The sequence below is a fragment of the Panicum hallii genome, chromosome 3 (genome assembly GCF_002211085.1).
Source record: "Panicum hallii strain FIL2 chromosome 3, PHallii_v3.1, whole genome shotgun sequence".
In the NCBI taxonomy this organism is placed as follows: domain Eukaryota; kingdom Viridiplantae; phylum Streptophyta; class Magnoliopsida; order Poales; family Poaceae; genus Panicum; species Panicum hallii.
The window spans coordinates 57,503,609-57,531,525 of record NC_038044.1 but is presented as its reverse complement, the minus strand read 5'-3'; the positions used below and the strand labels follow the sequence as shown (position 1 = coordinate 57,531,525).

General features: G+C 50.8%; 1 long non-coding RNA gene across 1 annotated transcript; it reads left to right on the top strand.

The window, feature by feature from the left end:
* The first annotated feature begins 19,109 nt into the window (after window positions 1–19,109).
* LOC112887564 lies at window positions 19,110–19,781 on the top strand. Its single transcript, XR_003227589.1, has 2 exons — window positions 19,110–19,144; window positions 19,668–19,781. It is a non-coding gene; the product is annotated as an uncharacterized LOC112887564 (long non-coding RNA).
* The last annotated feature ends 8,136 nt before the right edge of the window (window positions 19,782–27,917 follow it).

The window sequence follows — 27,917 nt, the reverse complement described above, 5'->3', positions numbered from 1 at the left end:
AGATCGGGTTCCGTACGGGCGTTTGGGGCCCACAAGGCCGTGTAAACTCAGGTTTAGGCAGTTAAGATTTGTGTCGTGTTTGATTAGGGTTAGTTAAGGAGAGCAAGTCTACGGACTATAAATATGTACCATGAATAAACAAGAAAGAGAGATTCATTCATCAACAACACACGGCGCATCGCCTCCCCTGTTCCAGGGTTCTTCATCGGGTAAGTGCCATGTTGCCCCCTGATCACGCTTCGCGTGATCGGGGGCGCATTGCTCTTACTTGTTGCTTTATATGTTGCTCGTTCTGAAGCCTTGTAGATGGCGGGTAGCATTAGTTATCATAGTGCGCATAGAATAATGTTATTTTTGTATCATGATCTTACTCTGTTCATTGTTCTTGCGTGCTCCGCGATCATCGCGCCTAGTCATGGGTGCAATGATCGCATCTTGCTTTGTTTATGTTGATAGATCTAATCTGTTATGGCTAGTTCCTGCTTGTTAGGGGTTTAGCTCAATATGTGCACGATTAGGCCTTGCAAACGAGTTGAAAGTTCCGGCAGTACGTTAGTATCGGATCTTAGCCTGTATAGAGGTCTCTTTAGGAATCGGCTCTTTAGTTGTTCTTAGAGTCTCTGTTCGGGTTGTTTGTTCTGATGCTCTGCGTATTCGTTAGGCTCAATCACGTGTAGGACGTTCCGATTGTGTAGTGAGGGCTTAGCTGTCGTGGATTGGGTTAGATTAATATCTTTAAAGCAAGTTTTATCCTATTATCATATTCACATGTTGTCTGACCCAAAGATCCGATCCGGTAATGATGCAATCGGCTCTTTACAGCCGATACCGGGGAGGGGTGATGAGCCGATCACGGCTCGGATTAACCTTTACAAGTGTCTGTGCTTACAGGAATTTCACGAATCACACCTTCCTGATCAGGTACAGGATCAGGTGGCACGCCTAGCAACCCCAAGCCAGGGTGTGCGCCAGATCGCTGGGCCGTTGACCGAGGGACCGGGGCCCGCCAGGCTCCTCGCGTTGGGGTTGCTAGGCGTGCCACCTGATCCTGTACCTGATCAGGAAGGTGTGATTCGTGAAATTCCTGTAAGCACAGACACTTGTAAAGGTTAATCCGAGCCGTGATCGGCTCATCACCCCTCCCCGGTATCGGCTGTAAAGAGCCGATTGCATCATTACCGGATCGGATCTTTGGGTCAGACAACATGTGAATATGATAATAGGATAAAACTTGCTTTAAAGATATTAATCTAACCCAATCCACGACAGCTAAGCCCTCACTACACAATCGGAACGTCCTACACGTGATTGAGCCTAACGAATACGCAGAGCATCAGAACAAACAACCCGAACAGAGACTCTAAGAACAACTAAAGAGCCGATTCCTAAAGAGACCTCTATACAGGCTAAGATCCGATACTAACGTACTGCCGGAACTTTCAACTCGTTTGCAAGGCCTAATCGTGCACATATTGAGCTAAACCCCTAACAAGCAGGAACTAGCCATAACAGATTAGATCTATCAACATAAACAAAGCAAGATGCGATCATTGCACCCATGACTAGGCGCGATGATCGCGGAGCACGCAAGAACAATGAACAGAGTAAGATCATGATACAAAAATAACATTATTCTATGCGCACTATGATAACTAATGCTACCCGCCATCTACAAGGCTTCAGAACGAGCAACATATAAAGCAACAAGTAAGAGCAATGCGCCCCCGATCACGCGAAGCGTGATCAGGGGGCAACATGGCACTTACCCGATGAAGAACCCTGGAACAGGGGAGGCGATGCGCCGTGTGTTGTTGATGAATGAATCTCTCTTTCTTGTTTATTCATGGTACATATTTATAGTCCGTAGACTTGCTCTCCTTAACTAACCCTAATCAAACACGACACAAATCTTAACTGCCTAAACCTGAGTTTACACGGCCTTGTGGGCCCCAAACGCCCGTACGGAACCCGATCTGCAAGCTTATCATAACCGTTTCTCAAGCCCATCTTGCTCCACGGCCCACTTCTAGCCCGTCCAGAATATGGCGATAACACGAGTATAAAAATGATTTGGCTAATATGCTTAAGGAAAATCTTGGAGTAGATGTTAGAGGCAAAATTCACACTAATAAAAAAAGTATCCTGTTTACTTTTGGAAAAGACAATAAAAGTACTTTTGGGCATATTATTCAATACCTTCCGCAGTTAGGAGAAGTTGGTTCTATAAACGAATTGAAAGTGCGCTTATTATTTTTATCTTTAACTGGAACCGTTTTTTCATAGGTTATGTCCGTACATATGGACAGGGGTACCTCCCGCGATGGTGTCCGGCTCCGGCGTGTGCGCCAAGCGTATCGTGGTGGACACGCACCACCACATGCTCGGCCGCCTTTCCTCGATCATCACCAAGGAGCTGCTCAACGACCAGAAGATCATGGTGGTCCGCTCCGAGTAGATCTGCGTTTCCGGCGGCCTTGTCCGTCATTAAGTCATCTGACAGAGTGTCCAACCAGATGGGCGCAAGGCTATCCGTGATCTCGCCCTTGTCCTTTGGGTAACGGGGCGTACGGTCCGGGCCTGACAGCTGGGATCATGGTTTCCGGACCTCCGCCTGGTCTGGCGCCCCCACGTGCCCACGAGGACAGGGTGCTCGGGCATGGCTTCCACAGGCCCGGACCCCCCAGGGGGTCCGGCGCCGCCACGCGTGGGAGCCAGACCCTTTTGGGCCTATCCACCCGGACTGGCCTCGAGGGTCCGGACCTCCCCTTCCCTTGGGAAAGGGTCCGGTGCTGCCACGTGATGCCAAGGAGGCAACGACGGGGCCAACCCTGCCACGTGCCCGTGGCAAAAGGCCCTCCGTGGGACGCCAGCCCAACTACCTCATTAATTACGGGTAGGTGGGCTGCGCGTGCCCAAGTCAGGGCATAGCCTGCCCACTGACACACTGGGTAGGTATGCTGACACCACGGTAAGCCCGCCTGTTTCCAAGGCGGCGCGTCACTGTGCTCTGCGCGCGGACGAGCGGCGTGCAGTCACATCACAGTGCCGCACGCGTGTGAACAAGGGGTCATGATGGTCTGCTGCAGGTGAGCTGAGGCGTGCGCGGCGGGTCAGCGCAGCTCCTTCGCCTGTCAGACGGTACTGACCCAACAGCGACAGCATGATTTCCACTGTGCAAACACTGACAGCAGGCACTGTGCCGGTAAGGTGGCACAAGTCCATATCCTGGCCGAAGATACGCACATCAACTTCCCTATCGCGAGGACTACAGGAAGGAGCTGGAGAAGAAGATCACATATCTCTCATATTACGGGCTCCTGTCGCCGGGCCTGCCTGTCAGGGTCCCGCTCAGTGTATGCACCTCCCTTGCTCTATAAAAGGGAGAATGCGCTCGTTAGAACACAAGGGCAAGGGGAACAAGTCCATAAGGTTCACAAGGCCTAAGCTTTCTCAAGCAATACAACACACAAGTGGACGTAGGGTATTACGCCCCTGTGGCCCGAACCACTCTAAATCCTCGTGTCTTTCCCGTGTTCATCTATTCTTTGGTCAAGCGTTCCTAGATCTCCCCCAAACTCATCCTAAACTAGGATTAGGCGGGTGCATTCCACCACCCGGCTAGAGATTTCCTCCGACATTTGGCGCGCCAGGTAGGGGGATTTAGGTTTGGTTTGCACTTGGTCAAAGCTCAAGACCGCAATGGCGCGGGAAAATGGGCATCATGACCTCCTCTTGGGCGAGGAAGTGGCGTCGTCCACGCCACACGCCACGCGCCGTCCCCCATCCAGGGTGGCAGCGCTTGCTGCACCACAGCATGCTGTGGAGCGGGCCTCCGTGGCCCAATCGTTGCCGGCACCAAACGGGCCGCTCGTGACAGCCAGGGAGTTGCTCCGCAACCCGCCTGGTGAGGCGGCCTCGCTCGACGCATAGAGGCAATGGCGTGACGACATCAACCGCCTCCTCAACCTGGCACAGGCCTCCCCACGCTCAGCAGGGGGATCTGCGTCTAGGCAACGCCGTCATCAGGGCGGCGCATCTGGCTCCGTGCACTCACCATCGGTGAGGAGTGCACGGACCGAGGACCTACGGGCGGAGCTCAACCGCAGACGTGCGGGAGAGGACGCCCGCATCTCCATCGAGTGGGCGCACAACCGCCGGCTCAACATCGAGGGTCGCGACCTCGGTGCTGAACTAGATGCGGTTGTACCGAAACTGCAGGGACTTGCCCAGGCACCAGTAGTTGGGGTGGGCTGCGCAGTGCTCGCAGAGCACCTTCGTGCAGTGGCCTGGCCATCTAAGTTTCGGCCACACCTGCTAGAAAAGTGCGACGGGTCCACCAACCCGTCAGAATTCCTGCAGGTCTACATCACCGCCATCACGGCGGCTGGGGGTAATGAAGCCGTCATGGCAAGTTACTTCCATGTAGCCTTGACCGGGCCAGCCCGGACTTGGCTCATGAACCTCACTCCGGGATCCATCCAGTCCTGGGGTGAGCTTTGCGCACAGTTCACGGCAAATTTTGCTAGTGCGTACCAGCAGCATGGTGTGGAGGCCCACCTCCACGCCGTGAGGCAACAACCCGGGGAAACCCTCCGGGCCTTCATCTCCCGCCTGATGCATCTATTATCACGGCTTTCCGTCAGGGGGTCCGTGACGAGAAGATGCTGGAGAAGCTAGCGACACATCAGGTGGAAACCGTCACCACCTTGTTCGCCTTGGCGGACAAATGCACCAGAGCTGCAGAGGGCCGTGCATGGCACTCTACCCCTCAAGGAGGGCCCGCTCAGATGAGGGGCCCAGTGTCGCTACCCCTGGCAGCGACAAGAAAAAGAATAAGAAGAACCGTGGCTTCGATAAGTCATGGATAGGGGGTCCGGTCGCTGCAGCAACAGCGGCCGGGGCCAGAACCCCCGCGGCAAGCGCCCACGTCAACAGCGCACCGACCCCGGGTCATGCTCTGTTCATCCTGGGGCTCGCCACAGTGCCGCTGAGTGCCGCGAGATCCAGAAGCTCGCGGAGCGCGTTAGCAAGAGACGCGACCAAGCCTCCAGGGAAGGCCCCTCCCCTCCACGGGGCGGTCCGGCAAGGAGAAGGCCTCCGATGCTGATGCGGCCGCGATGGAGAGGGAGTTGGGGTATCAGACCCCAAACAAAGACCTCAAGGGTCTCTTCCACCAGTCCGACTCCGAGTCCGGTGGGGACGAGCGCCACAAGAAGCTGTACGTCATGTACGGCGGCAGTTCGGAGCTCGTCTCCCGGCGGGATGTCAAAACCCTTCGCCGAGAGGTTCTCTCAGTAAAGCCGGGGATGCCAAAGGCGGCCCCCCACCAGCGGTGGAGGAGCACCACCATCTCCTTCGGGCCATTTGACTGCCCTGAGAACATGGTGGGCGCTGGGGTGTTGCCGCTTGTCACGGTCCCCACCATTGCCAACGTCCGGCTCCACCACGTGCTGATTGACGGAGGCGCTGGCCTCAGTGTCATCAGCTATGCAGCGTTCAAGCACATGCAGATCCCAGAGTCAAAGTTGGCCCCGTCGCGCCCATTCTCCGGAGTGGGCCCAAATCCCGTTAACCCGGTGGGGACCATCTCCCTGCCAGTCACATTCGGGATGGAGGTAAACTTCCGCACGGAGAACGTTCAGTTTGAAGTGGCGAAGGTGAACGTCCCCTTCAATGCCATCATTGGCAGACCGGCTCTGTACCGGTTCATGGCCGTTTCCCATTATGGGTACTTGGTCCTCAAGATGCCATCCCCGGCAGGCGTCCTCACCGTGCAGAGCGACCGGACCGCTGCCGTCGTGGCAGTTGAGAAGCTCCATGCGCTGGCAGCGGGGCTTGCCCCGGCAGCTGGCATCGAGGGGTCCGACCCCTCATCCTCACGTGCCAAGGCTCCGGCCAAGGCGCCCAAGGTCCGTCCGTCTGATACGGATGATGTTACCGTGAAGACCATCCAGGTCGGAGCGGAGGCCTCCCAGACCACCTGCATCGTTGGGAACCTGGGAGAGAAATAGGAAAGCGCGCTCATCGCCTTCCTCTAGGCAAATGTCGACGTGTTCGCCTGGGAACTATCACAGATGCCCGGGATCCCTAGGGAGGTGATTGAGCACCTTCTGAAGATCCACCCTGATGCTAGGCCGGTCCGGCAAAAGCCACGGAAGCAGTCCATCGAGCGGCAGAACTTCATCCGTAAAGAGGTCTGCAAGCTGCTGCAGGACGGCTTCATCGAAGAGGTCTACCACCTAGTGTGGTTGGCCAATCCGGTCATTGTCCCAAAGGCTAACGGGAAGCTTTGGATGTGCATCGACTACACCAATCTCAATAAGGCATGTCCAAAAGACCCCTATCCACTTCCGCGAATAGATCAGATTGTAGACTCCACCTCCGGGTGTGACTTGCTCTCCTTCATAGATGCCTATTCTGGTTTTCATCAAATCAAAATGGCTAAAGATGATAGGAAGCATACTGCTTTTGTAACAGTGGATGGTCTTTATTGCTATATAGTAATGCCATATGGACTGCTTAATGCTCTACCCACCTTTGCTCGTGCAATGAACATCACTTTAGGTGATTTGGTTAGAGATATAGTAGAGGTGTATGTTGATGACATCGTTGTCAAGACTAGAGAATCGAATTCCCTTCTAGAAAATTTAGATCGAGTCTTCGACAAGCTACGCGCGACCTCTACAAAGCTTAACCCTGAGAAATGCATCTTTGGCGTTTCAGCGGGAAAGCTTCTCGGGTTCTTGGTGTCACACCGGGGAATCGAGGCGAACCCGGATAAGATCCGGGCAATCGAGGCAATGAGACCCCCTGCGCGTCTCAAGGACGTGCAAAAGTTGACGGGGTCCCTTGCAGCCCTCAGCCGCTTCATCTCGAGACTGGCGGAGAGGGCCCTTCCCTTCTTCAAGCTGATGAGGGGGTCTGGTCCATTCACATGGACGGAAGAGGCCCAACAAGCCTTCCAGGAGATGAAGCAGTACCTCACCTCCCTACTGGTCCTGGTCGCCCCGGACCCAGGTGAGATGCTGTTTCTCTACCTTGCAGCGATGACTGAAGTGATTAGCATGGTGCTGGTCGCTGAGAGGTCCGAGCAACTCCTGCAGGGGGCCCCGTGGTTCCCCCTGAAGGAGGTGGAGGTCCGGCCTCCACCAGTGTGACAACCGACCCTGCTTCGGAGGGTCTGGCCGGGTCCCGACCCCGGGAAGAATCAGAAGGCCTGGGGTCCGGCGAGTCTCCAGCTTAAGTGGAAGGACCAGGTTTCGCTGGTAAAGTCAAGACAATCTAGAAGCCGATCTACTACATCAGTGAGGTCCTTCATGAGGCAAAGGCTAGGTATCCTGAGACGCATAAGCTCCTTTATGCTATACTCATTGCGTCCCGGAAGCGCTGTCATTAATTCCAGGCCCATAAGATTGTGGTGGTGACCTCCTACCCGCTGAGGGCCATCCTCCACAATTCCAACGCCACAGGCAATATCGCCAAGTGGGCAGCAGAGCTTGCTGGATTTCAACTCGACTTCTAGCCACACCACGCCATCAAGAGCTAGGTTCTCGCTGACTTCGTTGCAGAGTGGACACCAGCACCAAGTGTCCAAGGGGGTCCGGACCATGGGTCGGACCCCCCACGTCCAGAGGCCAGGGCTTCGGTATTCACCGGACCCCACTGGACACTCTTCTTCGATGGGTCTGCACGCAGCAAGGAGGCTGGGGCTAGAGTGGTCCTCATTGACCTAGACGGCGAGCAAGTGAAGTACATTGTGCTCCTCGACTTTGAGGCCACCAACAATATGGCGGAGTATGAGGCCTTAATCTTTGGACTCACGGTGGCCCTGTCCCTGGGGGTCTGGGAGCTCCTGGTCAAAAGAGACTCCCAACTCGTCATCAGGCAAGTCCGTGGGGAGTGTTGCTGCAACAATCCCCAGCTTGCAGCATACCTCATCCACGTGAGGAAGCTGGAGAAGGACTTCGATGTGCTGGAACTGCAACACGTTCCACGCGAAGGCAACTCAGCAGCTGATGCACTCTTCGTGAGGGCATCGACTCAGGCATCCGTGCCATAAGGTGTTTTACAAAGACGCCTGCTGAAGCCTTCTGCCAGCCTGCCGGTCTGGGCGAAGGGGGTCGGACTGGCACTTCGAAACTAGCGGTCTCGGCGGCGCTCCATCCGTGGAACCCGCCAAGGGTTGTGTGCACCCTCGAGGGTCCCGAAGACCTCAGGGAGCCGCGCCCAGTTTCTCAGGAAGGTCCCCATGCATGGATCTCCAAGGTCCGGGACTACCTGAAAGATAATTTCCTTCCTGAAGATCAAGCATCTGCTGAGCGCATAGTCCGGATGGCTAAGCGATACACGGTGGCAGAAGGGGATCTCTACCGTCATGGCGCCAACGGTATCCTCATGTGATGCATCACCCGGGGAGAGGGCTGCGACTTGCTCGCAGAAATCCATGGAGGCAAGTGCGGAAGTCATTCTTCATCCCGCACGCTGGTCGGTAAGGCCTTCCGGCATGGTTTTTACTGGCCGACAGCGCTCCAGGATGCAGCTAAGCTGGTAAGGTCCTGCAAGGCATGCCAGTTCCATGCAAAGCAGATACACACTCCAGCTCAGGCACTGCAGATGATTCCACCCTCTTGGTCTTTCGCTGTATGGGGGTTGGATATCTTGGGACCTTTCCCTAGGGCCGTCGGTGGGTACCGGTACCTCTACGTCACCATCGACAAGTTCACCATGTGGCCGGAAGCAACCCCAGTGGTCAACATTACCAAGGCGTCAGCAAACACCTTTCTCAAGTCAATTGTGTGTCGGTTCGGGGTCCCGAACCGGACCATCATTGACAATGGGACTCAGTTCACGAGCCAATACTTCCAAGAGTACTGCGAAGACATTGGTATCCGGCTCTATTTCGCCTCTGTGGTGCATCCCAGGAGCAATGGCCAAGTCGAGCGGGCTAATGCTGAGATCCTCAGAGGGCTAAAGATCCGAACCTACAACGATCTTGAGAAACATGGCGCAAAATGGGTCGATCAGCTTCCAATTGTACTGTGGGGGAACCGGACCACACCTAGCCGGGCGACTGGGGAGACCCCTTTCTTCCTGGTCTACGGGGCCGAAGCATGCCTTCCCCTGGAGATCACCATGGGCTCACTACGAGTCCAAGCTTTCGATGAGGACTTGCAGGAGCGGCAGCGTCGCCAAGATGTGGACCTCGTCGATGAGCGAAGATGGCGAGCAGCAGTCCGAAATGCACGGTACAACGAAGCGCTCCGGCGTTATCATCAATGATTCGTACATAGTAGGGAGCTCCGGGTCGGGGACCTAGTCCTAAGGCGAATCCTGAACCGAGAAGGGCTACACAAACTCTCCCCCAGCTGGGAGGGTCCCTTCAAGGTAACAAAGGTGTGCCGACCCGGATCTGTTTGCTTGGCTACGGAGGAAGGCATGCAGCTACCCAATCCGTGGAATATTGAGCACCTCCGTAAGTTCTACCCTTAGGGGCCTGGCTGAGAGAAAATTCTTTCCTTTGTAAATGGTAGCATCCCTGTGCGGACCAGGGCGGTGGAGGTCCGTCCTCGTAAACCCAGCCCCTGTCGTCCATCGCACACTCTCTCTGTACCAGTTTATTAAGGAAAAAATTTATTCTCAGTATGTCCATAAGGCTTATGCAATTCTGTCTTTCCCTTGTTTCTTGCTTCGCTAACCCCCACGTGGTCCCTTATTCCATGCCATGCCCGAGGCCTGCTTTGAGTTGCTGCTTTGCATTTCTGCTCCAGGAGCTCTATTTCACTGGGGGCAAGGGTCCGGCTTTCTGGGGACTGGCTTCTGGAAAACGTGCTCGTCCTCTGCCGGGGTATAGAGTTGTGTAGCCGCTTAGCCTGGTTCCGTACCCTAAGCTTACACACTCTACCTCCCTAGGATAAGCACCGTAGTACCTCAAACCACGTACCCAAGAGCCCGGACCCCTTCAACTCTTGAACCCAGGACCTGGTGCTCTGATTTGCTATGCAACTCAAAGGACCCTTGTTGGCAAGACCCAGGATCTCGTGGGAAAGATCGCTTTCTAAGTCATGTGCAGGACCTCGGTTTAATTGTAGCTAGTCCCGATTCATCGCGACTACCTCCCAGGGGGCCAAGTGACCTCGGCAGGCCTAAAAGGACATGACAGAATCGGCAATCAAAAAACAGCTAAGTTTTCTCGCAAAATAGATGCATAACATAACAAAACAAATATATTACTTATAATGCACACAGCTTTACATTATAAAAAAATAGTGGAGCTACTCCTATTGTTCTGGTGGTCCGGAGGGGTCCCCTATCCCTGCAGGTTCGGGGCGGCGCTCAATGCGGGACACCACGATGTCCGCTGTTTCCTGCACTCCTTCCCGTGCGGCCCCCACCGTTGCTCGAACAGGGCCGACCAGGACTGGAGTCAGCAGCATGGCGGGGTCGTGGCTCCAAAGGCAGGTAAGGATGTACTCCGCCGTCGCTCGGGCAACAGCTCGCCCTTCGGTCTCCAGGTGGTCGAGGACGGCGGACTTCATGTGTCGCAGTCGCTCGGCGGTGGAGTCCAGCACCGGAAGGACGGCGCCAAGTGAAGGTGGGGCCTCAGCGACCTGGATGGGGCTTAGCCCAAGGGCATCCAGGGAGTGGTTTGCTTCACCGACCCACCTCACAACCCCGTCGATCCCGGCGCTCCGCTCCGCCGAGAACTCCTCCACCTTGGCCTCCCTCTTCTGGAGGGATGCCTCCCGTTCCTTGAGCCCCTGGGTCTGGGTCGCCAGCTCTTCCTAGAGGGCGGCGAGCCTGGTCTTCTCCTCCGCCATGGCTACCTCCCGTTCCTGGAGGATGGCGCTCTGCTCCTCGATCAACTGCAACGCTGCCTTGGCATGATTGGTCAGCTTGACGGCGACCTTCGACCTCTCCTCCATCGCGAGCTCCCGCTCGATAACCACCTTCTCCCACCGGGTGGCCGCTTTCTCCCACCGGGCAGCCACCGCCTCTTGCTCGAGGACCCTCTGCAACTACTCCTGCAGGTCGTCACGCTCCTGCCCGAGCTGGGCTCGCTCCTCGGCGTGGCGGGAGGAAACCGTCTTGATGCGGTCACCCATGCAGTGCTCCCAGTCGGAGAGCCGAAGGCGCTCCACCTTCAGCCTCTCCCAGTCCTGACGGAAGCCCGTCTCTGCCTCCTCCATCGCCCGCTAGGCCTTGATCAGGAGGCAGGGAAGAGGGATCTCCACCAGGCTCGGAAGAAGGTGCCTCCCGTGCACCACCTCCGGCACGTCCTCCTGAGTGGGCTGCGGGTCGAAGCTCGGGACCTCCTTGACCTCCGGGGCGGCTGCCTCTGTCGTCGCCGCAACCTCTTATGCAGCCAGCTCTGCTAGAGGGGCCTCCGCCATGGCGTCTGGTGCCGCCGCCGCAGCTGGCACTTCGACCGTCGTAGCAGGTTGAGCGGCCTCCTCCTGGGTGTGGCTTCGGCCCCCGGGGGTGCGGCCTCCGGGTCCGGACTCTATCGGTGCTGGCGGGGGCGGAGGCCCTGCTGGTGCTGTCGCCGACTTTCCAGCAGGAGAAGATGGAGCTGGCTGAGGGCCGGACCCCCCGGCCGGTGAATCACAAGTAGGCATGGCAGGCGTGTCTGGAAAAAGGTCCCTAGCACACACCAACGGGGTTAGGACCCAGAAATTGAATGGAACAAAGAAAGGCATGAGGAGTAAGCTGCTTACTCGAAGTCAGGCCACACCCAACCTCCCCGAGTGATCGGGGGGTCCTCCTTTCCCATCGAAGACTCCCCAGTCCTCTGGTGGGGCCCTCCCACCGAGGGCGCCCCTGGCGGCAGGGCGGGGCCTGTGGCCCTGGCTCCGATGGTGGTGGTGGCGGCATCGCTGGGCGTCATGTCGTTGGCGGCGGCAGAGTCTGTTGATGCGGAGAAGACCGCCGCGCCTCCTCCAGCTTCTCCTGCGACTGCCGGCATTGTGGCGGAGGTGGTGGAGCCTGGGAGCTGCTCTGCCCCTCCGCCTCCGCCGTCTTCTGGCGCTTGGGGGCCGGCTCCCCCATGAAGGACCCATCACCGCGCTGGAGCCTCCGTGACCTAAATCCCTCCTCTTGGCTGCTCCGGGCGGTGGCCGCTCCCCGCGCATCGTCGTCCCTCCGGGTCGGGGTAGCGCCCACATTTTGCTTGGTGGCGCTCCAGCTCCGGTTCCTTCCCTTTCCCTTTCCAAGTGGGGACCGGACCTCCGTGGCTGGACCCACCGGGACCCTGGTTGGCGCATTGCGGGCGGTCGGACGAGGTGCCGGGGATATGGATCCCCGATTGGGGTCACCTCCTACCTGCCGGACCGCCAGGCCACCTTCGTCGAGGGTCGGCATTGACGCCAGGACTGCCGACCGCATCGCCTGGTCCTCGCACAGGGCCTTGATCCCTCTCGGGAGGACCAATGACTCCAGGGTGAACGCCTCGCCGGTCATCGCTCGGATCGAGGCCTCCAGCTCCGCCCTGGTCAAATCTGTGCCGGGCTCGCGCATGATCCTGCAGCAGTCGTTCGACCCCGTGTACATGCAAGCCATCCTAGACTGCTGCAGGGGAGCGATGCGACGTCTCAGGAAGTCGCCCAGCACCATCATGGACGTCAGGCCCGCCCCTCGCCAGAGTTTTGACCCGGTCCAGGACCAGGACGAGCTCCTCCGGCAGCAACAGCTTAGCCTTCCAGGTGCTCCGGTCGCTGAGTGGCCCTTCTGTCGGCAGCTCCAGGCGATCATTAGCATCGGTCGCGATGATGACCCAGCCGTCATGCCAGTCCTCCCACTTGCGAGAAGGCGCTGATGTAGGAACCGGCCGACCCTTGCCAGAGCTGGAAGTAGTAGGTGCCAATCTCGCGCTTGCTCCTCCCTAACCCGATGAGGGCGTAGAAGTGCCTGAAGATGGCGGTGCAGGACGGACCCCCACGAACATCTCCATGAAGTGGGCAAAAACTGCCACGAGGAGGACGGAGTGGGGGGTGAGGTGCTGAAGCTGAAGGCCGAACTCCTCCAGGAGCAGGAGGAAGAAGGAGGAGATCGGCAGCACCAGCCCGCACAGGGCATACGAGTTGAAGAGGACGAACTCCCCCGCGGCCAGGTCGTTGAGGGGAATTTTGCTAGCCCGGATCCTCCCGACGAGCTCCGGCGTGGTCCATCCCAAAAGGCGGCGCACTGAGTCAAGCTGGATCTCGTGCTGGAAGCGGCGGGGGTGGCGAAGCAAAGACATGGCGATGGCTGCTGCTTTGCGGCGGCTCGGATTGAAAGGAGGCAAAGGAGGAAGAAATGCCGAGCGCAAAAAGCAGATTGCAAATGTGCGTGCGGAGACGAAGGGGCGCTGCGGCGTCTGGAGAAGGCAAGAGCGTAAAGGTAGCCAAACTCCGGGGCGCCTGCTTTTAAGTAAAGCTACTCACCTCTCTGAACTCCACGGCAACCGAGGAGAAGCCGAAGGGTTTCCTACACCAGGCCTGCGCCTCTCACCCCCTATGACTGGTGGGCCCGGGCCCACCGGTCAAAGGTGTGGTCGCTGGAGGCGGGGGAAAAAGGCAGAATCCGAACCGCCAGAGCCGTGGGACGGGCTCGAATAAGACAAGAACCTGAACCGTCTGGCGCGCGGAGCGCGGACGGAGGACGGGTCCCCCGGGGATCTCGCCGAGGGGGAAAGGACTTTCCTGCCCCTTCACAACGGGAGCAAGCCGTCCACTCAGCACAACACTAGGATATGGCCCCACCTGCGGGTTCGTTCCTCACCCGAGGTGGGCCCGGGGGCCTCTGTCGGTACATACAGACAGAGCCCCTCCCGCGATGGTGTCCGGCTCCGGCGTGTGCGCCAAGCGCATCGTGGTGGACACGCGCCACCACATGCTCGGCCGCCTTTCCTCGATCATCGCCAAGGAGCTGCTCAACGACCAGAAGGTCGTGGTGGTCCGCTCCGAGAAGATCTGCATTTCCGGCGGCCTTGTCTGTCAGTAAGTCATCTGACAGAGTGTCCAACCAGATGGGCGCAAGGTTATCCGTGACCTCGCCCTTGTCCTCTGGGTAACGGGGCGTACCGTCCGGGCCTGACAGCTGGGATCATGGTCTCCGGACCTCCCCCCTTCCTCCCCATGCTCATATAGGTCTGGCGCCCCCACGTGCCCACGAGGACAGGGTGCTCGAGCATGGCTTCCACAGGCCCGGACCCCTTTGGGCCTATCCACTTGGACTGGCCTCGAGGGCCCGGACCTCCCTTCCCCCGGGAAGGGGTCTAGTGCTGCCACGTGATGCCAAGGAGGCAACGACGGGGCCAACGCTGCCACGTGCCTGTGGCAGAAGGCCCTCCGTGGGACCCCAGCCCAACTACCGCATTAAATACGGGTAGGTGGGCTGTGCGTGCCCAAGTCAGGGCATAGCCTGCCCACTGACACACTGGGCAGGTATGCTGACACCACGGTAAGCCCGCCTGTTTCCAAGACGGCGCGTCACTGTGCTCTGCACGCGTGTGAGCAAGGGGTCATGATGGTCTGCTGCAGGTGAGCTGAGGCGTGCGCTGCAACAGTGTGCGCGGAGGCGACGGCGCGGCGGGTTAGTGCAGCTCCTTCGCCTATCAGACGATACTGACCCAACAGCGACAACACGATTTCCACTGTGCAAACACTGAAAGCAAGCAATATGCTGGTAAGGTGGCACAAGTCCATATCCTGGCTGAAGATACGCACATCTACTACCCTATCACGAGGACTACAGGAAGGAGCTGGAGAAGAAGATCACATATCTCTCATATTACAGGTTCCTGTCGCTGGGCCCGCCTGTCGGGATCCCGCTCAGTGTATGCACCTCCCTTGCTTTATAAAAGGGAGAATGCGCTCGTTAGAACACAAGGGCAAGGGGAACAAGTCCATAAGGTTCACAAGGCCCAAGCTTTCTCAAGCAATACAACACACAAGTGGACGTAGGGTATTACGCCCAGGCGGCCCGAACCACTCTAAATCCTCGTGTCTTTCCCGTGTTCATCCACTCTTTGGTCAAGCGTTTCTAGGTCTCCCCCAAACTCATCCTAAATTAGGATTAGACGGGTGCATTCCGCCACCCGGCTGGAGATTTCCTCCGATAGGTTACTTCATTAGCTCCTAATTCTATTAGCTCAAGGGAATAATTAGAATAGAAATTTCATGATCACTTCTTCTGTGGAAATAATGAGCTTAATTTACCTCACTTAACATCAGTTAAGTGGATGCGCGATGAGTCTGTTAATGATTACATTAGAAGATTCCATGATAAAAAAACCGATGTTTTGGTGTTAAGACTGCTGAAAAGGATTTAGCAGATTTGGCTTTTAGTGGTTTGCGCTCTCATATTAAGGAAAGATTAGAGGGCTATGACTTCTTTACTGCTACTCAAGTGCATCAAAGAGCTTTAGTTGTTGAAAGCCAAAGTAAGAAGTCTCAATGTATGGGCACTGAATGTTATCTTAGATACTTCATCCATCATCCATCATAAACTTTCACAAAAAATCATCCATCATGAAACGAGTTTTTTTTAAACAAATCTGACAAATTGGTATAAGTGTGCTTACTTGTTCCTATTTGTTAGTCATATTTGACACTATGAATTGTTGCATACCCATGCGCAGATTAAATGGAATAATAGTAATGGCTTCTTCTTTTTTCCGGACAGAGAGAGTAGTATTTGAGACATGCGCTTGTAGGAAAAGGACCGTATTAGTTAAGTGCATGAGCTTTTTGCAGGTGTTTGATTTGAATATGAGGTGATTCCCTAAATCGCTCAAGATTCAAATATCTATGTTCAGTGTTAATCCCACTACACATATAACCTTATTTATGTCACCTAATTTCCTAACTCATCTTGGAACCTACATGATGACTCATGAAAATTCCATTACAACTCGTCAACTCACATGTCATCCGTTAACAACATCTCCCTTTCTCTCTGCTCTCTCGCTGGTAGCTATCACTACCGGATTCAGCGGCTTTGCCGAGTGTCTGGGACACTCGGCAAAGCCCCGATTACACTCGGCAAAGCTTTTGCCGAGTGTAACACTCGGCAAAGAGCACTCGGCAAAGATTTCATCGGCAAAGACGTCTTTACCGAGTGCCTTTTATCGGGCACTCGGCAAAGGCTTTGCCGAGTGCTAAAAAACACTCGGTAAAGAGAAGCACTCGGCAAAATGTAAATCGGAAAAAATCCAAAAAATGAAATAGGAAAAAATAAATTTTATTAGGGGAGGCATGCACAGCCAACTAATGACCCATCTAATGGGTTGCACATTTTTTTCAGCAATTTTCAATAAGTTGTCGATGATAGGATTCGAACTCATGACCTCCTGCACACAAACAACTCCCTCTACCACTGCACCATTGAACCACATGTGTCAACATTACGTTTTTATTCTCCACATATTATAATTGACCGAGTGTAAATTATTTGTTTCAGATAGTAACTAAATTCAAATGAAAAAGTTGTTAACTACAAAGTGGCATAACTTTTCGAGATCTACAGCTTTTATTTTGGTAGTTTCTTCATCCGAGATCGTTTACAAAATTTGAATTTCAAATTTGAAAACTTCAAACGTATTTTAATATGACACAATGATTTCAAATCAAAAAGTTGTCAACTACAAACTTTCATAACTTTTTGAGATCTATAACTTTAATTTTGATGGTTTTTCCATTCGAGGTCATTTGCAAAATTCGAATTTTAAATTTTCTATATTCAGATGTAGTTTTTGTTGATAAGATGACTTCAAATTAAAATGTTGCCAACTGTAAAATCTTATAACTTCTCAAGATCTACAAAGTTTATTTTGGTTATTTTGTCATTTCTTCATCTGACATGATAATTCTAATATTGTTCACAAATCTTATATATCTCTCTTATAGTTTCATAAACTACGAGAGAGATATATATATTTTATAAATAAATGTACATTTATTTTGCCAAATGAAGAAATGTCCAAAATAAAAATTATGCATCTTGATGAGTTATACAACTTTGTAGTTGAAAATATTTTTATTTGAATTAATTTACTACTTCAAAATATGATTTGAAAATTATCTTTGCCGAGTGTCTTAAAAAAGGCACTCGGCAAAGAGCTCTTTGCCGAGTGTCCGAAAAAAAACACTCGGCAAAAAGCTTCTTTGCCGAGTGTCTATCGGCAAAGAGCTTCTTTGCCGAGTGTCTAAAAAAGGCACTCGGCAAAGAGCTTCTTTGCCGAGTGTCTAAAAAAGACTGGCACTCGGCAAAGAAGCTCTTTGCCGAGTGTCCGAAAAAAACACTCGGCAAAATATTTGACACTCGGCAAAGATTTTTTTTCCGGTAGTGTATAGGAGCCTCATGTTAATCACGAATGCTAATGGACACGTTGGCATGCCATACGGACAAGCATAAGTGCACTTACACGACCTATATGAATTTCGATAGGTTAAGAGTTGAAGTGTGAGATCTACTAAATTCATCTAAGATCATGCTTTTGATGCTTTAGCTAATGGTTAATGGTTAGCTAGCTAAATTTAGCTATTGCGGATCTAAACAGATCAGTTAATGATAGTCCAGCTAATTGAAATAGTATTATCTCATTAGCCAAGCTAATCCTAGTTAAAAAATTCAAAATACCGTATTACCCACAAGTGTTAAATTTCTCAACACATGGGTAGCATGATCTATTAATGTTAATAATTATTAGTGGATCCAAACACATTACACATCCAACTAATAGAACTAATAGCTAGTTAGCTAATCTTTAACTACCCAAACATAACCTAACTCATTCTTATAATATAGTACCAGATGTTATGAATCAAAGGTCTATTAATATCTCTTTTAGAACAGTATAATAGTTGGGGATAAACTGACGGACAAAAACATGAGATTTTTTATCGTGAAAAACAAAAATATCACTACTACCGGTTGGAAGAATCTTGTATCAAAGTTTGCAGAAAAATCTGCTGATAAACGTACCAAAAAACAATTGAAGAACAAGATAGATGCTTTGAAAAGGATTACACATTTTTTATGGAGTTCAAGAATCTTGCAACTGCACTTGGATTGGATGAGGGTAAACAAACTGTGGACTGCTCGGATGAACGGTGGAATGAACACCTTGCTGTAAGTGGAATAATCTGACTTTAGTATTTTTCTACTAATATTTGATATATACTGTGCCTTACTGATTTTATTTTTTATTTAATTTTAGAGGTGCGCCTTACTGATTTTATTTTTTATTTAATTTCAGAGGTGCAACAATAAAGAGAAATCAATCAAATGCTGGAACTGGTTCTCATGGATGTTGCTGGATAATAGCGTAGTACATTTTGCCTGTTGAAAAAGCTGTTCGGTACTGAAGCATATCTTTTCCATTCTTGCAGCTATTACAGATGCTGATCACTATGGGAGGCTTGGAGTCACAAGACTAGCTTCTACTGATGAGGTAAATTTTAGTTTCCCACAATAGCATGGGCCCATTAATGAATATTTCCAATGGACCCAAAACATTAATAATCAGACAAACACCTCTTCAAACACCTCTTCTAAGAGTAAGCGTTGTAAGGTATTCAAGCTAACATGTGGCTTAACTAAATTTGTATGGCTGTCAAGTGCGTCGTATTTCATTCAATTAGCTCCATCAGAGAGACCATAAAAATCCAGAGTCTAATTGTGGAGATTAGATATAAAGGCAGTCTCGTACCTTTTATCCTTGCATGAACTCCTCGAGTTTACTTCCAGTACTGTGTGCTTTACTCTCAACTTCACTTTACTGTTTTAATGGCTTCCTTTATTTGTCAGTAATTGGTAGCTACTTTCAGCTGAGCACTATGATCTTTCAATAACTGAGTTCAATATCAAAATCAGGCAAGCGCCGCCTATGAGAAAAGGTGTGAAGAACTAAATAGCAAAAAACTGGAAGAAGAGGAGCTGATCAACAAGGAACTTGACCTCCTAAAGGTTCTGATCCTAAACTGGGAGCCAGAAGGCCTCACTTCACCCATTCCATTTTCCAGTACTTCAATCATATCTGCACATCTGTAGGAATCATTTACCATACTATCAACTGAGGAAGAGCGAAGATTGTATGATTGGAGCATGTCCAGAAGTGGGCAACCTGAGCGAAGATCCCTTAGAGTCGGCACCAGATCCTCCACAGGTTTGCAATTTTCATTTTATGAGGATGACTTATCGTTTTTAAAACTCTGGCAATACTAACTCATTAGCATTCTCCAAAATGATTATAAAAAGTTGCTGCTTCTAAGGGTTTTACAAATAAACTACCATTAATAGCACCATGTCAAGAAACAGCAAAGGAGTTTTAGTGTATTTATTAGATCTTACAAATCCCAAGCTGAGTACAAAATACCTCACAACCATATTGCATATGCCAGTAGAAGAATTTGATGTTTTCAGATGAAAAAACAGGGAATTTGATAAATGGCACTCTCAAATAATGCAGTTTTGAGAACTACAATTGGTTGTGAGGATGACATGTAGGTCCCGTAATTTAGTGACAATGAGACAGCTATCGGCAATTTTCAAAGTGCAAAATTCCATCCAAGTCCCTGCTAGGAAAACACTTTTATTTCCTAATAAGAAAACAAGCAGATAAATCCATGTGACTTTGCTCTTTGTTATGCATTACATGATCCGGGTTGCTGTTGCATAATTGGGAACAGGAAGCCGAAGACGAGGTCCCAACAAAGCTCGTTGGCTACTTCTTCCTGGCGTGGTTCATACTCTCTGTTGTGTTCTCGGTGACCCTCAACAGATGAGGGACATCTCGCCCCATGCAAAAGATGAACTGCAACCCCAACATCGTATACCTTCCCTGTATGAATGCTGTACATGACAGGCATACTGTTACATGGTAATATTTAACTGGAGCATTCGGGAATCACGCAGATTCAAGAAGGCATGTTCGGGAATCACGCAGCTTCACCAACGCGTTTCGATCTGGTTTCTACTGGCCGACTGCTTTGGCAGATGCCGAAACACTCGTTCTTCGGTGTACCAACTGGTAGTTCTTTAGCAAAAAGCCCCATATTCCCGCTTATAACCTTATTACTATACCATCCTCATGGCCATTTGCATGCTGGGGTCCGAACATAATAGTGCCCTTAACAACTGCGCCAGGAGGTTTCACAGACGTGTTCGTGCCCATCGACAAGTTTACCAAGTAGATCGAGTACAAACCAATCACAACTCTCACTGCAGATCGAGTGGTTACTTTCATCTGCGACATCTTACACCGCTTTGGCTTTTCCAACACCATCATTACAGATTTGGGATCCTATTTTCACTCGCATCAATTCTGGAATTTTTGTGAACGCAGTTCCATTGAAGTCAAATATATTTCAGTGGCTCACCCGCGGGCTAATGTCCAGGTTGAGCGCGTCAATGGCTTGATTCTTGATGGATTGAAGAAAAAAGACTCTATGATGAGAACAACACACAGGACGGCAAGTGGATCAATAAGATCTCATCAGTAGTCTCGGGGCTTCGCACACAACCAAGCAAAGCCACAGGCCAGTCACCTTTCTTTCTCGTATACGGGTCTGAAGCTATATTACTAGCTGATGTGATGTCGAAATGTCCACGACTGGAGATGTTTGAAGAAGGCAAGGCTGACACTGTATGACATCTCGAGCTTAACTCAGCTGAGGAAATCCGATGCAATGCATTGCTCCAGTCGGCCCGCTACTTGCAAGGAGTTCAACGTTACCACGACTGGAACGTTCAACGACACTCTTTCAACATTGGAGATATGGTTCTTCCAGTAGCTAATTACTAGTCTCCGACTAGTAATCTGGGTTACTGAAGGGGCCTTACGCTCATACTTCCAGTATAATACCGTTCTACTAGTTTCCGACTAGTACTATGTGAATCTTTGCTGAAGGGGTCTCGCTCCCTTATTTTCCAGTAATATATTACTTGTTTTCGACTTGTACACTATGCTATTGAAGGGGCCTCGCTCCCATGACAGGAAGTTTACTAGTTTACGACTAGTACTACATATGTTCGATTACTTCGAATATTTGCTTGGACTACAATCCTAGTCGGGACCGGCTTTGACTAGATGTCTTCATTGACTGCTCAAGTATCAGCGGCCACTTGCCCAATGCCTAGACTCACGGGCTAGCGCCACCATTCTGTTATGACTACTTTATGATTATCATCTGGCTCCTAGCTTGGGGGGCTTGATGGGACAAGGCACTCAGCGTGCCTCAAATGATAGCTCTCATCCTTACATGCTGGATGCTGTAAAATTTCTTGACAATACCCGATCCAAGTGGCTTTTTAAGATTTATCTTGGGGAGATGTTTGTTAACCATTATTTCAGGGATGTTATTCCAAAATAAGGGGTTTGTTCAAATTATTATCTAGAGATCTTATTTAGTCATTGGCTCAGGGCACAAAGGTTGATTTGAGAGGTAATTTTGGGTGTTTGTTGGGGATGTTATTTGGTTCACCATTTTTTCACGGAACTCTTCAAATTTACTATACCAATTTGCCCATGTTCACCATCAAATCTTTACTGTTATATATTTCATGCCACGATTCTTTGGATCTTTTATTCCAAAACCTTGGGAATTTGGATTCAAAGGCTCGGGGGCTGCGGGACATGTGTCAACAACGACTTATTTTTGAAAATCTGCTGGAAGATAAGGACAGAAGACTCAAGATTAAATCGACCCTCAACCTGATTCTTCGAGTCAACCTAAGGCTCGGGGGCTACTCCATATGGAGTGCGAGTTTAACCACACCCCATATGAAGCGTCCCCTCATCAGAGGTGACTAAATGTGATACAAATATCAGTCCCAGGAGGCTGATAACACATTTATTACATCAGATGGTTCATTACCGTACAAACCGTCGAGGTAGCGGGCACTGAAGCGCCACTATCAAGAGGGACAACATAAGGACTACAAACCAAACCAAAGTGCCAACGAAATCTAAGATAATATCAGAGTCTTGCGCCATGGTAAGCTTCCTGTGGAGACCCCGAACCACAGGCAAGGTTGGGTGCAGGACGGCGACCTACTCGACGTCTTCAGGAACGAAGTTCGGATCCTCCTCTGTAAAAACTAGGCAAGAGTGAGTACATACGTACTCAACAAGTCCAACCACACCCGCGGAGGGGAATAATAGAGATCATGCAAGGATATATCAAGGATGAGGCTAGGGTTCATTTGCGATAAAGCGAGGTTTTACACATGCAAGGGTTCATTTAAAAAAAAGTTTTCTCAAGACATTTCTATAGTAATTGAATAATAAGTGGGGTTGATCCTACACAAAGGATCCAAGTTTTAATGCTACCCGACTCCACATCCACAGTAGCTCACTGCACAACTGCCGGGCACTTTCAAAACAACCCACGCCACAAAACCAACCATCCCAAAATATCTATTGAAGTGACCATGTCGTAACTCGTCCAATACCGTGGACACGGCTATTCGAATAGATTTTACACTCTGCAGAGGTTGTACACTTTACCCACAAGTAGGATACCGCACTACGAACACCTTAATGTCGTGGCGGATCCTAACAAAGCCATTACCCACCTTAGCTGAGTCTAACTAGCCAACACGGAAGCAACCATGGGGTTAATGACCTATCAACAAAGTCATAACCGGGACATAACTCACACAGATCGTATTCCTTCTCCATGATCTCCCGTTGCTCACCCGCTCTCCTTTTGGCTAGCAGAACAACTAGTGGGGTTTATGCTAAGCCGTTGCCCACACAACGGTCGAGTGGTTGTACGATAAGTGGGTTAGGCAAGATGACACCTCAGTTCATCCTTACATTGACAAGACAGACATCTCCCAACCATGCTCAACCACAAAGGTACAAGCACACCAGTGGCATTTCATAAAGAAAACACCGTCCATCTCATCAGGTTATATCTTTCTTTCATTTTCCCAAAATCCCGTTTTATCTTTTAAAATACTCACACCCTTATTTTGGGTAAAGCGCTTTGTGGTCATGATTAAAATATAAGAAAGGGAATAAAAAGGTAATAAGCATCTCTAGCAGTAGTTAACGTCCGACAGAGCAAATCCTATATAGACATTAACCTAGGTCATCAAGGAATAGTCATAGCAATCAAGGGGTGGCTATCCAACCAAGTCTTGCAATAAAATAATGCATTTTATAAAACAGGCCAATAGGTTGCGTTTATAAAACTGGGATAAATATGCATCAAAGGATGGGATTGGACTTGCTGTCCTCAAAGCCTTCCGGAAGCTCCTCCTCGAGGTACGGGTCTTCGGGCTTCGGCTCGCGGTCTTGCTCCTCCTCGGTCACACCGTCGGCTACAACACACAAACAATCACACAATAAAACAAAGTTCACCGATGAGCTAAAAAGGGAAATAGAGAGCTTCGATTAAAAATAGAGGAGGCTATTATAGTTGTTGGATGTGGATCTTGGGACTTGGCGAGAATATTTGATGCGTGGTGAAGTTTGGAATCGATTCAGAGCATAATGTCGTATGAAATGGGGGGCTGCGGACTGCATAAGGAGGAAAAATGGAGGGGGTTATGCACAAGTCTGCCTTTCTTTTTCCTCAAGACAGAACAGGAGGGGGAGGGGAATAGTAGGAGGGGGGCGGCCAGGCCATGGGCGCCGGCCCCCTGGCGCATGGCAACACCCGGGGAGGGGGAAAAAGTAGAGAGGAGGCCGAGGGGGTCCGATTCCGGCCCTCACCTCGTGCGGAGACGGTCTACGGAGGGCTGTCCACGGTGATGGGTGGTGGGCAGCAATGGTGAGCAGCGGCGGCGAGCTGCAGCGTGAGGTAGAGGAGGAGAGGTGTTGGGGCGGTGTGGGCGGAGTGAGGGGCGGCTTGGGGTCTGATTTATAGGCCGAGAGGAAGAGTGGAGATGGCCGGCGTGGGGGGGGGGGTCACGGGCAGTACAGGAGCCTCACCATAATGGCGGCCGGGTTGCTCGGGGACAAAGCGCGAGCTGCGAGGGTGAGGGGACGGGACAGGACAGGCCGGCGCAGCAGCGGGCCGCATGCTGGCTCGGCGTGCACAGGTAGCAGCGGGTCGTGCGCTGGCCCGCGCGTGCGCGCAAGGAGCGGGCTACAGCTCGAGCAGGCAGCAGGTAGCACAGGGGAGAAAAGAAAGAGGAAGCAAAAAAAAAAGAGTCTGGAAAAAAATTTGAAGAGAGAAATAAAATGGATTTAAACAAAATATGAGAAGAGAAAAGATAGGACACGCGCGCGGCGCTGACGGTCGCGGCCGGGCAGGCGCACGCGGCCGACCGCGACACGATGGTGATGTAACGAGACGACAGGGTTGGTGGAAAAGGAAAAGGGACGGGCGGCTCCGCGGAAAAAGAGGAAGAGACTGCGCGATGTCGGAATGGCGGAAAATTGAGAGGTGGGTTCAGGAGCTCAAGCGGCGGGAAAGGTTTAAAAGATTTTTAAGCGAGTGATTGATAACATAATTTAAATAAGATAAAAACGCGGGCGTTACAAACCTACCCCACTTAAAATGAATCTCGTCCTCGAGATTCGGCTGGCTCCTAAATAGATGGGGAAACTCTTTCTTCAGGGCATCTTCACGTTCCCATGTAGCTTCTTCCACTCCATGTCTGCTCCACTGAACTCTGCAAATCCGTACTTCAGAGTTTCTTGTCCTTTTTATGACAGTGTCCAAAATCTTGACAGGTACTTCCTGGTACCGAAGATCTGTTTGTAAAGCTATTTCTTCTTCTGGCACACGCTCTCTCTCGGGTACCCTCAGTCATCTTCTCAGTTGGGATACATGGAATACTGGGTGTATGTCATCCATTCCTTCTGGTAGCTCTAGACGGTATGCCACAGCTCCAATTTTCTTCAGTACTTGGTACGGTCCAATGTACCGAGGGGCTAGTTTCCCATGTACCTGAAATCTTCGAGTCCCTCGAATAGGTGAAACCTTGAGATAGACGAAGTCTCCTGGATTGAAGCTTACTTCTCATCTCTTCTTGTCTGAGTAACTCTTCTGTCGAGATTGGGCGGCCTTCAGTTTTTCTCTAATTTCGGCCACTCTTTCTTCCGCTTCCTTTATGAGTGCGGGTCCAACTAGGGCATGCTCTCCAACTTCTGACCACATCAGTGGGGTTCTGCACTTTCTCCCATAGAGAGCTTCAAAGGGTGACATGCCCAAGCTTGCTTGATAACCGTTGTTGTATGAAAACTCAGCATATGGTAAACTTTGTTCCCAATCCTTGCCATAAGTAAGGACACATGCTCTTAGCATATCTTCCATAATCTGGTTCACCCTTTTTGTTTGACCGTCGGTCTGCGGGTGATAAGCCGAACTGAAATCCAACTTGGTGCCCATGGCCTTATGCAAACTTTTCCAAAACCTAGAGGTAAATTGGGTTCCTCTATCCAAAACAATTCTGCTAGGCACACCATGCAGCTTCACTATGTTGTCCACATAGAGCCGGGCTAGCTTTTCTCCACCATAATTGGTCGTACAGGTAGGAAGTGAGCGACTTTTGTGAGCCGGTCCACTATCACCCATATGGAGTCATGTCCTTTCTGTGTCTTGGGTAAACCCACTACAAAATCCATTCCTATCTCATCCCATTTCCAAACCGGGATGGGTAAGGGTTGCAGCAATCCTGCTGGCTTCTGATGTTCGGCCTTAATTCTTTGACAAGTATCACAATGGGCGACGAACCGTGCAATGTCCGCCTTCATTCCACTCCACCAATACTTTTGTCTTATATCCACATACATCTTGGTGGATCCTGGGTGGATGGAATATGCCGAGTTGTGGGCCTCATCCATAATAGTCTGTCAGAAGTCTCCTTCCTTAGGTACGCAAATTCTATCTTTGTACCATAAGGTTCCTTTGTCATCCACTCTAAAATCCGGTGCCTTGTTCTCTCCAGTATGCATGCGGATTTTCATCAAGTCCTTATCTGAACCTTGGGCCTTTCTGATCTTATCCTCCAAAGTGGGTTGAACACTCAACTTGCGACTGGAACCATGGGGGGTGATGTGCACATTTAATCATGCCATTTCTTCTTGTAGGTGGGCATCCTTAGGTCCATAAGATTTCCGGCTTAAGGCATCTGCCACCACGTTTGCTTTACCAGGATGGTAATGAATTACCACATTATAATCCTTAACTAGTTCTAACCACCTTCTTTGCCTTAAGTTCAAATCTGGCTGGGTGAAGATGTACTTCAAGCTCTTATGGTCTGTGTAGATCTGACACCTATTCCCAATCAGATAGTGTCTCCAAATCTTGAGGGCATGTACTACGGCTGCAAACTCCAAATCATGGGTTGGGTAATTCTGCTCATGAGGCTTGAGTTGTCAGGAAGCATATGCCACTACTTTCCCATCTTGCATAAGGACACATCCTAATCCTTGACGGGATGCATCACAATAAATGACAAAGTCCCGTTGAATATCCGGCAAGGTTAATACCGGGGCGGTTGTCAGTCTTCTCTTTAACTCCTGGAAGCTTCTCTCACATGACTCGGTCCAGGTGAACTTCTTCTCTTTCTTGAGTAGCTCTGTCATGGGTCGGGCTATCTTGGAGAATCCTTCAATAAATCTCCGGTAATATCCGGCTAAACCAAGAAAGCTCCTGATTTCACTAACATTGGTTGGTTGCTGCCAATTGGAGACTGCTTCGACTTTTTCGAGGTCCACTGCTACTCCTTCCGCGGTCAAGATATGACCAAGGAATGCTACTTTCTCAAGCCAAAATTCACACTTGCTGAACTTGGCGTAGAGCTTGTGCGCTCTCAACTTTTCCAAAACCACTCGTAGGTGCTGCTCATGTTCTTCGACACTCTTAGAGTAAATAAGTATGTCATCAATGAAAACTACGACAAACTTATCTAACTCTTCCATAAATACCTTATTCATGAGGTTCATGAAATAAGCAGGTGCATTGGTGAGTCCAAAGGACATCACCGTAAACTCATATTGCCCGTAGCGGGTGACGAAGGCCGTCTTCGGAATATCACTTTCCTTAATCTTGAGCTGATGATATCCTGACCTTAAGTCTATCTTGGAGAAATACTTGGCTCCCTTCAGCTGATCAAAGAGGTCATCAATTCTGGGAAGGGGATATTTGTTCTTGATGGTGACTTCATTTAGTGCACGGTAATCCACGCACATCCTCATGCTTCCGTCCTTCTTCTTGACAAACAAGACTGGAGCTCCCCATGGTGATGAGCTTGGTCTAATGAAACCACTTTGTTGTAACTCCTCCAGTTATCTCTTTAGTTCTGCCAATTCAGAGGCTGCCATCCTATAAGGTCTCTTAGCTATAGGGGAGGTCCCAGGGACAAGGTCGATGACAAACTCTATATCCCTATCTGGCGGCATTCCCGGGAGTTCTTCAGGGAAAACATCTAGGTATTCGTTTACTACTAGAACTTCTTCCAAGGATTTAGCTTCCATACTAAAAACCATTGGGTCCGGTCCACTTCCCCGAGTATGGCAGGTTACTTGTACTCCTTCTGGGTTGGTTAGGTGTACCACCTTGTCAGCACAACTTATATGGCCATTGTGCAGGCTTAGCCAATCCATTCCAAGGATCACATCTATACCTTTAGACTTAAGTACTACTAGGTCTGCTAGGAACTCTACCCCACTTAAAATGATCCTTACCCGAGAACAACCCAGTCGGCACTTAATGTCACCTCCAGGCGTTCGGGTTAATAGGGGTGTTTTTAGTAGTACTGTAGGTATATTGTGCTTTTCCACAAAACTTGAGGATACGAATGAATGTGATGCTCCAGAATCAAATAATATTGTTGCCAAAACTGAGCTGACTAGAAACTCACCGAGCACTACGCCCTGAGCGTCCTGAGCCTCCTGTGCGTTGATGTGGTTGATGCGGGCTCGTCCGAAGGACTGTTGGGGCGGCCCCTTCTGCTGGTTGTTGTTGCCGGTATTGTTA